General features: G+C 41.1%; 1 non-coding gene across 1 annotated transcript; it reads right to left on the bottom strand.

The window, feature by feature from the left end:
- Window positions 1-7,258: 7,258 nt before the first annotated feature.
- On the bottom strand, window positions 7,259-7,383 carry LOC150020245 (small nucleolar RNA SNORA28). Its single transcript, XR_016509542.1, has one exon. It is a non-coding gene; the product is annotated as a small nucleolar RNA SNORA28 (small nucleolar RNA).
- Between the last annotated feature and the right edge of the window lie 6,075 nt (window positions 7,384-13,458).

Raw genomic sequence — 13,458 nt, forward strand, 5'->3', positions numbered from 1 at the left:
GCAAAAGCCCCAGAATGCTTTCTGGCCTGAGGTAATGTTGAATACATCTTATTAGTTTCTAACGTAGATTTCACATGCATGATTTCAAGCCATTCTCATAACAATCCTGTGAAACAGGTCCTCTGCAGAGTGGAGGCTTCAGGCACACTGAAAGACACAAGAAAAGCTGGGATTTGAACCTCAAATTCTGGACCCCAAATCATTGTGCCTTACTGCCTTTCATTTACCAGCTTCACTTAAAGAAACATTGATGGAGTGCCTCACTGAGCTGAGCTGTTGTGACTTTATTTAACTCATTGAAAGTTCCAATTTAACTCACTTCATAAGCCTTTATGAGCTCTTCCAGCTGCGTGCTGGATCGGGTCCTGAATCCAAGGAGGAGGATGTTGGTCTTGCCCACAGGGAGCTCACAGGCTCACGGACCAAACTGCCAACAAAGAAAAGCCCCTGGGCTGGGATTGAGCACTTTTATAAGCCTAATGATTCTTTCTGCTTGAAACTCCATTGGGTTTATTTATTTATTTTTTGTTTGTTTGTTTATTTATAGGGAGGGAGAAACAGAGAGAGAAACATTGATGCATGAGAGAAACATTGATCAGTTGCCTCTTGCACACACCCCCAACTGGGGACCTGGCCCATAACCCAGGCATGTGCCCTGACTGGGAATCAAACTGGCTACCTTTCAGTTTATAGGCCAGGGCTCAACCCGCTGTGCCACACCAGCCAGGGAAGGACAATTTCTTCAACTTCCTTAACTCTTTTGAAGACCTTAACTAAAGACATCTACCACGTTTTGCTTGAAATTCCCATTTCTAGGTTGAGGTTTAAAGTAGATTGTTAAATAAGAAGAAAGGAAGGAAGGGAGGGAAGGAGTGCAGGAGGGAGGGAGAAGAGACATTTATCAGTAGTTTGTCCTTAAAAAACTAGAACAATTTGATAAGGAGGAAAGGAAAGCTCCTTCCCCCAGGGTACACACGGCTGGGGGGAAGGGCCTCCTTTAAGTAGTGGACTTTGGAAAATTGCTTCCAGATTCTAGAAAGAGAGCAGAAAAATGTCAGTCGCTGAGAAATTAGGAAGAAAGTAGTTAATAAGATGGGCTATCTGCAGGTGTAACCATAATGTGCTTTAGATTGCTGCCCAGGGAAACTTGGACAGCCAAAATGAAACCCATGCATTTGTGAAATAGATATGTATGGAATACACTGTAGGCATTATGCTGAACAGTGGGGTTTAAAATAAAACAAACTCCAGCCCCTGCGCCCAGGTGCCTCAGAGTATAATCTGGGACTAAATGTAAACAAAGGAAAGTGTCACCTAATCAACTGAATTAACCTGAGTGTTCAAAACCTTGGTGTGACAGTAAAAACATGTGGCTATTGAGTCCTGGAAAGGAGGCATTTGAGCCCACTTCCTTAGTGTTTATGCACCCCCTCCCCCAGAAGGACCCAGTTCCAATCTGAGGTGTGAGCTGTCTGAGCCAGAGAAAGTGTTTTTGGACTCTCCATACCTGGCAATTTTGCCCCCTTAGTACTTACAGAGGCTTCCTCTGTGCCCAAGGTTGTTCTAAGCACCTAACACCTGATGGTCCATTTAATCCTCACAATAAATCCATGGCATAGATGTACTGTCCCCACAGCAATTTCAGAAAATGATACCTTGAGAGGTGAGGTCATTTATTCAAGGTGGGTATCTCATACAGCTAGTGAGGTGGAATAGGAGGGCGACCTGGAGCTGGGGCCGCTGGCCTTAGCACATACCACTAGTTCTACAGGTACCGAAACAGCCTTTCCACGAGTGATGTGGGTTCCTTGGTCACTTGAGCCTGGGCAAGTAGGACCCAATTCAGGCATGCCTCTCATTGCAATTTAATCATGTGGCATTGAGCTTATACCCTAGTGTCATGGAAGTGTGGGCCTCCTGGGTCAGTTTTCGTGAGCCTGATAGCCTCAGGGTACTCAAGGAAAATAAAATTCCCTACTAGGGTTGTCCAAGGACTAAAACCCAAAACAACTGAGTCAGAGTCCCATCAGAAAACTGCTGGTCCAAGGTCACACAGCAGCAGGACTATGACTAGAACTCAGTTTCCTTGGCTTCAGTATTGGTACTTTATATGTACTTGGAAAGGAAAGGAAAGAGGGACTTGAAATGCACAGGAATAAAGTTTTGAGGGCATCAAGCCACATTACAAACATACTTTTAAATTATCCCTAAATTGAACACTTCAATGGGTATCATGTCGTTTTTTTATTTCCTTCACTCGTGGGGCACAGGCTCCCTCAGGGTGGCGGCTTTGTGGATCCCTAGATGGGGTGGAAGTCCAGGCCCAGTAGAATCGGGGAGGTGGGCCCAGAGGCCAGGAATGAGACAAGTCTGGCTTTTTGTTTAAGAGCAGGTGGGCTTGAGGAGGCTGCAGGGCTTTGGAGAGATTGTGAAATGGGTTGAGTTAAACAGAAACTGGACACCTGATAGGGTCCCAGAGTATGCATTCTTAAAGTGTTTCTGTTAGAGTCTCAGGACTTTCTGTGGTTAGGGAGACAAGGGCCGAGGGCCTTAGGGGTGTTGGCTCGGGTGTGGCCTGGGAGTTTAGAGGGTTGAAGATAAGGTTCCCAGGCAGCCCCACCCACATTCAAGCCCTAGAGGTATTAGAGCACCATGTAGAGAATGCAATTCTAGTTAGAAAAGAGCTTGGGTTTCAGGCTGTTGACCAAGTCTTATGGAAACAAGGCCTGGAGGAGAAGGGAGGGGAAGGTGCCTCTGGAATCCAGGAAGTCTGAAAGAGCTGGAAAGCAGGCAGTTTCAATACAACTCAACTCAACTCAACTCACCAAATTCAACTCAACACGACTGTGTACCAGGCAGGGTTATGGAAGTCAAGAATACAACAAGGAACAAATTAACTAAACTCTCTCTGCCTGCAGGGAGTTTGTAGTCTAAAGGTAAAGACAGATAAAAATCACAATTAAATCAACATTTAATTACACCAGAAGTGCACGCCATGAGACAGCTGGGACGGAGAGTAAAGGATGGGTCCTTGCCGGATGAGGAGCCCCTGGGAGAAAGTGCCCAACAATTAGCAGCTGAGCTTCCTGCATTTCTCCCTTCTGCAGATTCAGGCCCTTTTTCACCCCCCACTGCTTCATCCAGCCCTCTGAAACTTTTTGCAATAAGAACAATTTTTTAAATTATTGCATCTTCCGCTGTACGCTATTCCATTGTACATAGAAGTGAGAGTCACATGACTGACTTTCATGCATTTTTCTCTCCCCTTTCCAACTATGTGACATGCACAAATACAATATCTTTATAACAATAAATGTAAAAGAATAGGCGTAGATGGAGTGAACTGTGACAGTTCTCTTTGACCCCCTTTCCACAATATTCTGCCCACAGGTAACTGTTAAGGGCGAAGCCTTCTCCATGGGTAGCTGTGACGCTCCTGGTCTCTGTGTGCCTCACGTTTTCTGCAGAGGCCAGGCGAGGAAGGGAGTAGCTTACCCGAGCCTGTGAATTGGGGAGCATTACTGGACATGCTCAGCTCTGGTTTTCCCTTTCTTCCTCCTATGAGTGAGTTGTATGCAAGAAACACAAGTTCTCCCCTGCTCTGGGTCACCAGCACATCCCCACCTCCTCCCTCTCCCCCAAGGTGCATACCTACAGGGCAGCTGGTTAGTATGTGAAGTTCTCTAACCAGAAACCCATAGTTAAGTTATAAACTTTAAGTTGTATCATCTACCTAGATTCATTTGAGTCATTGGAATTTCACCAGGAAAACCTAACAGCTGTTGTGTCATCAAATGAGCTGAGATCAGTTTGTAACAGATCCCTAGAAATTAGCTGTGTCATCTAAATTTTGGAAAGCACTATCAAAATCCTTTGTGAAAGGTCTTTATCAATCTTCCTATAAACAGTGGTGGAGAATGTCCTCTTCCTGTATCCTCAGCAACTCTGGGGTCTTCTTTTTGTTTGCATGACTTCCTTATTCATTCTGAAAGCACAAATAGGAGTATAGTGAACACCATAGCTATGATTTATTCAGCAAAGTGCTACATTGCACTAAGCAGTTTACAAACACTATCTCACTTAAGTCTGACAGCCCTTCCCTATAGATATGAACAGCCCCTGTTTTACAGACCAGGCAACAGTAGTTGAGAGAGGTTAAAAAGCCCACCAGGGCCCTGGCTGGCGTGGCTCAGTGGATTGAGTGCCTGTCTGCAAACCAAAAGGTCGCTGGTTCGATTTCCAGTAGGGCACATGCCTGGGGTGCAGGCCAGGTCCCCGGTTGGGAGCGTACAAGAGGCAACCACACATTAAAGTTCCTCTCCCTCTCTTCTCTTTCAAAAAATAAATAAATAAAATATTTAAAAAAAGAACATTAAAAAATTTAAAAAGAAAAAAAGCTTGCCAGAGCTTCTGAATGGTAAAGGACAATGCAGACTGTGAATGAAGGCAAAAACTGTTCTGAAGCCTGCCTATGTAGGAGCAGAAGAGTTTTTATAAAAAAAGGAAAAGAAAGAAAGAGACAGATTTCATGACAGAGGTTGTTACTGTTTTAAAAATAGAATTTAATTGGTATTTGATAATTCAAATGGTATTGTAACAGAACCCCTGGGTTGCTACGATTGAAAAAGAACCCACAGGCCATTTAGTTAGGGGCCCAATTGCCCGCCACCAGAATTACAACTCTCAGTACTAGAGTTTAGTGAGAAGAAAAATAACTGTTTATTTAATAGTTAAATAGATTTAGATTATTTGCAGATTTCTGCTGTTGAGTCTAATGTTCTTTAAAATACCTACAAACACATAGTTCTGCCTACCCCTACCAAACCAGACAAGCCTTAGAAGTCAGAAACACCGTTTCCCTACTTCTTAGGCACAGTTCAGCTTTACCAGTGGCTGCCAATCACTCAAATCTGATTGGGGAGGTCCTTTCTGCGCCGTGGTGCCCTCCAGCTCTCAATGCAGGACCGCCTGGATTCTCAGCCTCCTTGCAAACTGCCTTCTTCCTGCAAACCGCGTGGATCTCCTCTCCTCAAAACCACATGGCAAGAGACTCTTAAAGCAGCCTGGAGAGCTCTCTCAAAACTGCATGGAGAACTCAGCTTCTTTAATTCGCATGGAGAAGGCACCTTCACCAAGCCGCATGGAGGGGGCGTGAGAGAGAGAGTGAGTGAGAGAGAGAGGGAGAGCGCGAGACCGAGAGAGCCAGAGAGAGCGTGAGACCCATCTAAAATGTCCGCAGCTGCTTATCTATCCCTGACTGCATCCTGTGACGCAGTGGGTGTTGCAACCAGTTCTGATCATTCACAGAACCCTATGCAGGCTCTGTAGGCTCCTTCCATACATCCCACAATGCAAGACTCCTCTCATCTTCTTGGGCCTTGGAAGTATCAAACCCATTTTGCATAACAAAGATACTAGCAACTAGCCCCAGGCATGCAAAGGCGTCTTAAAAGCTGCTTCCTTTTTCCCATCCCCCAGCTGCAAACTCTGGGGTTTGTTTTTGGACTCCTCTGTTTCTGTAACAGCTTCTCAAGGTTATAGTTATAAATATCAAGTCTCTTACCCTCCAGGAGTGCCAAAATAAAGGCTTGTTCAGATTGAGAAGCTCCCTATGGATCACACCGATTTGATCACTCTCCTGAGCTGTCTGTGCTGGGGGCGAGTGGAGGTGTAATTGCCTCCATTTTAGAACACAGGGAGAAGACTGAAGAGTTCCAGTTTCCAGGAGAGGCCAGTCCAAGATTCCCATCGATAGATTCAGCTCTGACTCATTGTTTCCCCTCAATGGTGGTAACTTAGATAAGGAAGATGCAAGAGTTGTGTGTGTGTGTGTGTGTGTGTGTGTGTGTATAAGAGAGAAAGAGGGAGAGGGAGAGAGAGAGAGAGAGAGAGAGAGAGAGAGAATGCACCCATTCTTTAAAAGGGTCGGAATGGGAATGCCAAAGGAGTGCAGGATATGTGTGTTTGTGGTGGAAGGGCAGTGATAGCAATTTGAAGAAGCTGGCCCTAGCAATCATTTCTTGACACATCACGAGACTAAACGTGATGCGAGGTTCACAGGTTGCTAGGACCAGCCCTGGAGGTAATGATTTCTTTTCCTTTATTCAAGATAAGATAATGAGCGCTCAGTGAGTGCCCTCTGTCCTCTCCTTCCACCCTTCTCCACACCCACCTTACCCCATCCCACTTTGCTTCCAAAGCCACCACCTCCCCTTCCACTACTGAGTCAGCATCTCAGAGATGAGAACTTACAGCCTGTGCTCCCCAGGAGTCTGCAGGTGCGTCGGACCATCAGCCAGGTTCACAGTCCCGTGGGGTTGCAGGAGGATTCACGGTGAACATAATGAAGTTGCAAAGGCCTCACTTGTTGGGGGCAGAGGGGGGCCCCATGTTGTGCTCCCTCAACATCTGCTTCTGTGAAATTTGCAGAAGTACCATATTTTAACTGCACTTGGTCAAGGGTACTGCCATCTTTCTTTCTGACTTCTGCTTTGTTCATGTGAGTAGCGCAGCTTCGAACACTTTGGGGATTCACCTAAAGGAACATTAACGGGGGAGTTTCATGTTGTTTGGGCTTTCGTAGGACATATTCAGGTTTTCACATTGCTGCTGTGCTGCGTTCTTGTCAGCTCCTCCCAGGGTAGAAACAGCACCCAGGAATACTTTTATCACTCACTTGCTGGCTCAGCCTGTGTGGAAGCGTGGAGCTGCAGGGTCAGAGGTCGTGTGTCCTGTGGCATTTGGTCCAGGTATGCCAGTGGAAGAGATGTAAGGTTTGAAATGTACAGGGTCAGAAGCTAAGCCACAGAAAATTCTCCCAGTCATCAGGCATGTTAAATCATAAGCCGGGCAGTCAGTTCTCACCAACACCTGGTCCAAACAGAAGTTCTTTCCTGCTAGGAATCTACTCAATAATGCAGTCACACAAAATAGATTTCTGGTCAGAATTTCTGTATTGAGAGAGAAAAAAATCTATAGTGGGCTTTCAAAAGTGAGTAATATCTGTGCATGAAGTCATATGTTTCACATATCCAACTGTTCATAATAAAAAACAAATCTTAATCAACCATGCTAGAGGATAAGACTTACTTGTCTTTCTAGTAAAAATTATGAAATTGTTGTCATAGAAAGAGGCTATCAAAGACAATGCACCCCAAAAACGTAAAAAACAAGAGTTGTAGAGATAAGCAGTTTAAGAGATACTGTATTTATAAATTTTGTAATCTTTAACATCTATCAGCTTTTATTTTTTATTTGTTCACACTATGTTTATGTACCAGCTTGTCTCATAGAGGAGAGAGCACCTGAATAGGTTAGGCTTTGTTGCTATGGCAGCTCAAATTGGGTCAGACAGTTTTGACCACCTGCCACAGAGTGTCGTTTGCAATCACATCTATCAGCTTTTACGTTTTAGTTTATTGGGCTTCTTTTTCTCACTTGAAATATTCAGTCAGTCATAGCTGATTCTGTGTTCATGTTTTTATATTCTTTTTCTTAGAAGTCACTTTCCATCCCTCAAATGGGTAAGCTGCAAGTCTACTCAGGTAAACCTGTGTCTACTCTTGTCTAATTACACGGCATTTCTGAGACCCATTTTCTGTACGGCTCCCTGTCCGTCCCTGCCAGCCCATTCCTCCTTCCCTCCCGCCCCTTCCACTAAGGTTATATTCCTCCTTGATTTTTCTGTCATTCTCACTTACCAAGATAATCTCCTATTTAATCCCAGCCAACTTGTGTTCCCATGTATTAAATTCTTGTAAAATCAGCAGCAGAGATTTTTGCAATGCCTGGCAGGCAAAATACTTGTAAGGTATATTAAATTGGGTCTAATTAAGAGCTCAAATGCAACCAATTTTTTCACTCCATTCTTAATCAGTAGAGAGAGGCCTTGGAAAAAAATTAACCAGATGACTCTTTTCCCATTTCAAATATTGTGTTCAGTTGATTGTTTACTATTTTATTTTTAATTTAAAAACGTTTTGATGATCAAGGTTGAAAGCTTCTGGTTACAGAAAAAAAAAAAAGTGCAGCAAAACTAGGCTGGAATTTTGAGTTTTTAAGATAGTAGGGGGGAAAGGTAGCTAACAACTGTATAGCTAGTATGTGAGTTACTAGATTAGACATTTTATAACTATTTCCTAGTCTAATTTTTCTTCTTAGAATTGAGTTACTCATATATTAAATAATGATGGTCTTATGTTCTGAGCTGAGGCGTATCTTCTTTTTCCTTTTTTCTTTTACTCTTCTTTCTACTTCCATTGATACACATTTTAAGTTGTGACTTTAAATTTGCGTGTATTCCTATAAAAATGCCACTTTGTTTTGTATGTATATGTGCATCTAATTTATGTAAATGACATGCCAAATTAATGTTGTCTCTTGCTCTTCTCACTCAACATTGTGTTTGAGATCTATCGCTGTTGGTTTACATGTATTCTTTGTACAGTCCTCATATGGATATTGGAAATATTTTCTCCCATTCTGTTATCTATTGGCTAACTTAAGGCATTGAAATAAGTTAATTTTGGTGCAGTCATATCCATCAAAATTCTACCATATGGTTTATCCATTTTCAGTCTAGTTGAAGGGATCTTTCCTTACCTAGAGCTCACAATGAGGGTCTCCTATATTATGTTCAGTTTTTTTTTCACATCAGACATTCATTTTTGTATATGATGTAAGGCAGAAAATCCAAGTTATTTTCCTCCAAATAATGATCCAGTTCTTTTCAAATCATTCCCTAAATAGCCTTTCACACATTAATGTGTAGCAATACATATCCTACATATCAGGAGTCCATAGATACAAGGATGCATTTCTGACTTATCTATTCAGTTCCATTGGTCTAGTCACAGTCCAAGATATCTGTAGACTGAATAAAATACTACTAAGTAATTCAGGTTAAAAAATAAAAATTATATGAATTTTCAGCACACGCATGTGCGGTTCATGGGCGCAACAGTGAACTCCAGTGGGTACCAAAAGCAGCCTTCACTACAAAATGGCTCCAGGAATTCTTCAGCAACATAATATTTGTCCCTCTTTTGAAAAAAAAAAAACCTTTCCATCACAGAAAATATAAGCCAGCATCAAGAATTAAAAGCATAGGTCTCCCAATTCTTTGGGTTTATGCCTAGTGGTATCCAGTTGGGCTTCCATGTTTTCTACATGTTTTAAAGGATTTGGCCCAGGCAGTTTTTCAGAGGAATTTTGCCAGACTTTCAAGAATCTCTATTTTTATAAGTTGTTCCAGAAAATTTAAAACGGGGGAAAATTGCACAACTTAGTTGAGAGACTAAATATACAAACAGATCATGGCCAGATCATGTGTAAAAAGAGAACCTGCAATATACAGTAATCATCCCAGGAAATGAATCCATTACCTACAGTAACCAGCCCAGGAGGACAACCTACTACGTATTTGGAAGTCAGGCTTGTAGGAAATCAGACCAATATCTCTAGCAAACAGTACAGGAAGCCAAACAAGAAGTTCCATAACCATTGGCCCAAATAACTAGGGCTTGATTAACGACTGACAACTTTCCTAATTTTTGTTTACATTTTCAGCTTAGGACCAACTAGTCCTGAGGTCTAACCTAGGAGCAATGTAGGTCCAACTTAAGACCAAACCAAAGACACACCCCTAACCAATTATAGAGGATACCCTGAGGCTAGTTAGCCCGCCTACAGCTTCCCCATGTCAACAGCCTTCAATCAGGGCATACTTGAAGCCTTTCCTTTTTTTTTTTTTTTAGATTTCTGCTGTAAAGTTTTCCCTTGCCTCTGCTCACCTTTGAGTCTCTGCCAAAACGCAAGTGATGGTGGCTGACTCTCTTGCTCCAGGAGGCCCTGAATAAATAGCCTTTACCTGTTCTCATTTGGTTGGTCTTCATTCACTTCCACACAGTGCGGGAAGCTAATGAAATCTTGCTCAGGCAATTATAAGCTCATTTCACGTATTGTCATAGATACAAAATCCTAAATAAAACATTGGCTAAACAAAATTTACATTTCATTAACATACACATATTTATATATCCCATGCACAAGCAAGCTTTATATAAGAGATGGTTCCACATTTATAAAATCTAGCACAGTCATTTACCATATTAATGGTCTAAAGGAGAAAGACCATAAGAGTATCTGAATAAAGAATGTTAAGGTTTAACACTTGTTTACAATAATAATACTCAGAAACTAGTAAAAGGAAGGGACTTCTTTTATCCGAAAGAGCTAGTATACCAAAAATCTTATAACAGAATTCAAATTTATTAAAGAAATTTTGGATACATTTCCATGAAGATCATAATAAGGCAAGGATACCACTAATGCTTAACATGGTACTGAAGAATTTAACCAATACCATAAGACAGGAAAAAAGCATAAGAGACAAGAGGATTGAAGGGAAAAATCAAATAATTATTATTGCAGAAATTATAAATACCCTCATTAAAAAACAAAAACAAAAACACCAACTCAATAGCATCATCAGGCAAAGTAACTGAATTAACAAAGTAGTTCAGCCTGTTTGCGAGACACAAGATCATCTTACAAAACCAACAGTGTTCACCCTAACCGGTGTGGCTCAGTTGGTTGGAGTGTCATCCCATACAACAAAAGGTTGCTGGTTCAATTGCTGGTCAGGGCAGATACCTAAGGTTGTGGGTTCGATCTCATCAGGGTGCATACAGGAGGCAAACAATCGATGTTCTTCTCTCTCTCCCTTCCTCTCTCTCTAAAAATCAATAAATATATTAAAATTTTTTAAACCAATAATGTTCCTCTATCACAGGAACAGAGAATATAATGGAAATAAAGAAGGAAGAACAGGCAGCAGGCCCACCCCAAACTTTTGTGGCACCAGGGGCAAGAATACAACAAATGAAGGCCACATCATATATATTTAAATATCTACAATTAAAAGTCAAAGCTACTTAAATTAAGCTATAAAATGAGAATACATTTAACAATATCCACCAGCAAGCTCACCATTTGCTTGTCTCGCCATCCCACCATCCGAAAGAGAGGACAGAGGGCCAGTGCTTCTTTTTGCCACTATGCTAATTGCCACATGTCTAGGTCAGGCTCCTTGGAGATACACTTCAAGACAGAGATTCGTATGCAGGTAGTTCGATGGGAACAACACCTGTGATATAGAGTGAGTCCAGCACAGGTGAGAAAAACAGGATTGGGCAAAGGGAGAAGCTGAGAAGTTTTATTTCATTTTTGGAGACATTATTAAATATTTTTATAAAATATAACATATCTAAAATTAATATTATATAAATTATAACATACAATTAAATATTTTTATAAAAATAAAATAATTTACAAGTCTAGTATTTAATAGCCATAGAGTTGCAAGTGTAAAAATTCAGTATCATGTTTCATGTATGCTATGTCTAACCTTAGATTTTTTTATTTTTTTGTCTTTCATCTTCAGCTGTTTGATTATGATGTGTCTAGGTAGGGATTTCTTTCAGTTTATCATTTTTGGGATTCATCCAGCTACTTGAATCTGTAGAGTTTGTTTCTTTCTTTGTTTAGTCTTTCACAAAATTAGGAGAGTTTTTAGACATTATTCCTTCAAATATTTCTTAAGGCCTGCACTTTATTCTCTCTTTTGGGATTTCAGTGACACAAATGTTAGATCTTTTGTTATTTTCTCCCACCCCCCTGAGGCTGTGTTCATTCTTTTCCTATTTTCTCTCTGTTGCTCTGATTGGATAATTGTTACTGATCTATTTTCTAGTTTACTAACTCTTTCCTCTGTAATCTCCACTTTGTTATTGACCCATTCAGTGAGTATTTTTATTTTGGATATTGCATTTTTCTGTTCTAAATTTCCATTTGATGTCTTTGCTGAGATATTCTAGTTTCCCATTTGTTTCAAGGGTGTTCATAATTGCTTTTAGAATTTTTATGATAGTTCCTTTAAAATCTTCATCAGATAGTTCCAACATTTTTGTCTTTGGGCATTAATATCTGTTGATTTATTTTCTAACACAAGATGAGATTTTCCTGGTTCTTGCTGTGTCAGGTAGTTTTGGATTATATCGTAGAAATGCTGTGTGGTGTGTTATAAGACTTTGGTGCCTCTTTAAGCCTTCTGTTTTAGCAGGCAGTCAACCCATTTAGATTTAGAGCACACATCCTGGCCCACTTTTGCGGGCTGTGGTTTGAATGTTAATTTAGCTTCTGAACCCTTGTAGCATTGTTCTGGACTGCCCCACCGTGCACGACTGAGAGGCCGGTCTGAAACTTGGGTGGAATTCCACGTGGCAGCTCAGGTCTCAACGCTTTTGCTATGTTGCTCTGGTCGGTTTTAATGCTCGGGCCACTGAAATGCGTCTGGGGCTTCATATTCAGATTTAAAAGGTCTCTTTCTCCTGCTCCCTCATCTTCATAATCCTCTTCCAACTCTCTAGCTGGAAGGGGAAGAGGAGGCTGCCTCTTTGTGGTTCGTGGTAGGCCGGCATTGACAACAGGGTTCCACCCCACATTCTCTCCCCGCTGTGCCAGCAGGTCTATGTGTAAAACCTAAAACTATAAAACTTCTAGAAGAAGAAATTGGGGGAAATCTTGGTGGTCCTGGATCAGGTAAAGATTTTTTTAGATAGAACAAAAAAAACATGATCCATTAAAAAAAATTGATAAACTTCATCAAAATTAAAAACATCTGTTTTTCAAAAGACACCGTTAAGAGAATGAAAAGACAAGCTGCAGATGGGGAGAAAATGTTAGCAAAACATATATCCAGAATATATAGAGATTTATCAAAACCCAATATGAAAACAAACACTCTAATAAAAAATGGGCAAAAGACTTGACCAGACACTCCACCAAAGAAGATATTTGGATAGTAGACAAGTACATAATAAGATGCTCATCTAAATCATGAAGAAAATACAGATTAAAACCACAATGAGATACTGCTCCACTTACTTATTAGGATAGATAAAACAAACCAAAAACGCCGGTTAATACCAAATGCTAGTGGGACTGCAGAGTACCTTGGAACACTCATGCGTTGCTGCTGGTGTTCAGCAAGATGGTACAGGGACTCTGGAAACCAGCTTGGCAGTTTGTTATAGCACTAACATTCACTTACCACACAGTCCAAGAATCACATTCTTAAGCAGTTGTCCAAGGGGAGTGAAAATGTATGTTAATACAAAAACCTGTATGTGAATATTTGTAGCAGCTCTATTCATAGGGGCCTCAAATTGGAAACTATCTAAGTATACTTCAACTGGAGAAAGTATAAACATATCATGGTACATCCATATTAAATAATTAAGAGGGACAAACTACTGATATGTATAATAACATGGATGAACACATAATGCCCAGTGGTAGAAGCCATACTCAAAAGGCTCCATCCATCCTGGAAAAAGGCAAAAGTACAGGGAAGTAAAATAGGCCTGTAAGTGGGGATTGACTTCAAAGAGGCATGAG

The sequence above is a fragment of the Furipterus horrens genome, unplaced genomic scaffold (genome assembly GCF_987537825.1).
Source record: "Furipterus horrens unplaced genomic scaffold, mFurHor1.1.pri manual_scaffold_2, whole genome shotgun sequence".
Taxonomy (NCBI): Eukaryota; Metazoa; Chordata; class Mammalia; order Chiroptera; family Furipteridae; genus Furipterus; species Furipterus horrens.